Source organism: Mastomys coucha, unplaced genomic scaffold, assembly GCF_008632895.1.
Source record: "Mastomys coucha isolate ucsf_1 unplaced genomic scaffold, UCSF_Mcou_1 pScaffold9, whole genome shotgun sequence".
In the NCBI taxonomy this organism is placed as follows: domain Eukaryota; kingdom Metazoa; phylum Chordata; class Mammalia; order Rodentia; family Muridae; genus Mastomys; species Mastomys coucha.
In genome coordinates, this window is record NW_022196915.1 from 95008820 (window position 1) to 95011735 (window position 2916).

Genomic DNA, 2916 nt, shown 5'->3' on the forward strand with positions numbered 1-2916 from the left:
GATCTTTTGTACACAGCACATTCACTCTGTCCTTGTTTTGATTGCTTTAACCACCAGGGTCCTAATATTTCTCTGTGCCTGACTACTATGGTCAAGCCTCCAAATGCAACACCCAATAAAATTACAAGCACACCAGGTCTTAAAACGTTTATTTTAAAACTTCAAAAAGATGTCTTTTTAAAGGGATCATTTTTCCATCGCACTATGAGTGACCAAATGATAACACCAATAAATGATTAATGGGTGGGATTTATATAGGGAGCTACAAGAACTTTCTCACCTCATAAGAGGATATTGATAGCACTAGAATGAAGATTCACAAAACTGATTATTAACATAAATAGACATAACTTGAGACTGAATTTTATAACAAAGCATATTAAATGAAGCACCAGAAATAAGCATAAAGATTACCTCTGTTACTGCTACTAATAGGAATAATTTTAAGATAATACAAATAAGTGAAATGGAATGAATACAGTGCTAATATAATCAATGCAGCTTATTACAAAGAATCATGTTTCATCAGATTTCTGAACATGTGTTACATAATTGAATCTAACTATTTTAAACAATATATTCTGATAAATATTTACCCAACCCCTCCCAGATCTTTCCCACCTCCCTACCCACTCAACTCTGGGTCCTTTCATTTTCTTTCTTTTTAGAAAAAAAACTGTTCCTCAAAACAAAACAAAAAACCAAAAATAATAAGAAGAAAAGGCAAACAAACAAACTAGAATAAACAATAAAAAAAGGAAGGAAGGAAGGAAGGAAGGAAGGAAGAAATGAAAAGCTCAAATAACACACATAATGTGTGTATGTGTTGCCTGGGTAAAGAGAAATCTTAAAATTATATCTCTGAAATCTGACTCCCTATGCAGTGTATATAGTATATACTGAAATGGTTCCAGAGTAGTTCTCCATATAAATTTTACAGGCTAGAAGAAAGTGGAATGATATATCCATAATTATGCTGGAAAAAATTACATTTGTCAAAGAAAAATACTACTTTTGGAAATTTTCATTTTCAGGACTTAAGACTTCCCAGTATAATATAAAAGTCAATATATTACATATTATTCACAAATAATTCCAGCTACAATGATTTATTTTGATTGAAATGAAAGCAAGGTTAACAGTAACAGAAGAAGAAACAGATTATAAAATAAAAAGGGAAAACTAAATGCATGGATATTGTATTTTCACGCTCGAATTTGGCCACATAGAATTTTAATGACAGAAAGTCTTGACTAAGAAACTGTACTAGTAAATCTAATTTTTATAAAGATATACTTTTGATATGAATAATACAATAATGAAGATTTCAGCTATGATGGCTCTTCCTTGCTTTCAACTTGACTACATGTGGAATTAACACAAATCCAAACAAGTAGACACAAATGGGAGAGTTTTCTCTTTCTCTTAAATAAATTATTTAACTAGGAAGATTAATTTATGATATAGAACTTTGAATCAGAAGGATAACTTTTAATTAATATCCTTTGAGGTGGTAATCTGGACTATACTGTCTGCTGGAAGGGTACATAAACACATAAAACAAGAAACTTGCTTTCTCTCCTGCTTGTTCTTCTCTATCTCTATCTCTATTTCTATCTCTATCTCTGTCTCTGTCTCTGTCTCTGTCTCTGTCTCTGTCTCTATCTCTATCTCTATCTCAATGGCAAGCCCATTGCTTTACTGACATTAAAACCTACTTTTTAAAAATTACTGATCTCTATCGGATATAGATTGTGAAAAGATCTTTACCAATCCTATATCCAATAGAGGGCTAATATCCAATATATACAAAGAATCAAGAAGTTGGACTCCAGAGAACCAAATAACCCTATTAAAAATAGGGAACAGAGCTAAACAAAGAATTCTCAACTGAGGAATACCAAATGTCTGAGAAGCACATAAAGAAATGTTCAAAGTCCTTAGTCATCAGGGAAATATAAATAAAAACAACCCTGAGATTCCACCTCACACCAGTCAGAATGGCTAGGATAAAATACTCAGGTGTCAGCAGATGGTGGCAAGGTTGTGGAGAAAGAGGAACACTCCTTCATTGCTGGTGGGATTGCAAGCTGGTACAACTACTCTAGAAATCATTTTGGCTGTTACTAAGGAAATTGGACATAGTATTACCAGAGGACCCAGCTATACCACTCCTGGGCATATACCCAGAAGATGCTCCAACATGTAATAAGATCACATGCTCCACTATGTTCATAGCAGACTTATTTATAAAAGCCAGAGCTGGAAACAATCCAGATGTCCCTCAGCAGAGGAATGGATACAGAAAATGTGGTACATTTATGCAATGGAGTACTACTTAGCTATTAAAAACAATGAATTTATAAAATTCTTAGGGAAATGGATGGATCTGGAGAATATCATCCTGAATGAGGTAACCCAATCACAACAGAACACACATGGTATGCACTCTCTGATAAGTGGATATTAGCCCAGAATCTCGGAATTCCCAAGATACAATCCATAAACCACAAGAAACTCGAGAAGAAGGAAGACCAAAGTGTGGATACTTCAATCCTTCTTAGAAGGGGAAACAAAATATTCATGGTAAGAGTTTCACAAACAAAGTATGGGAGCACAGACTAAAGGAAAGACAATCCAGAGACTGCCCCACCTGGGAATTCTTCCCATATTCAATCACCAAATCCAGACGCTATTATGGATATCAGCCAGTGTTGGCTGACAGGAGCCTGATATAGCTATCTCCTGAGAGGCTCTGACAGTGCCTGACAAAAATAGAAGTGGAGGCTCACAGCCATCCATTGGACTGAGCAGAGGGTCCCTAAAGAAGGAGCCAGAGAAAAGACCCAAGGAGCTGAAGGGTTTCCAGCCCTTAGTAGGAACAACAATATGAACTAACTAGTACCCTCAGAGCTC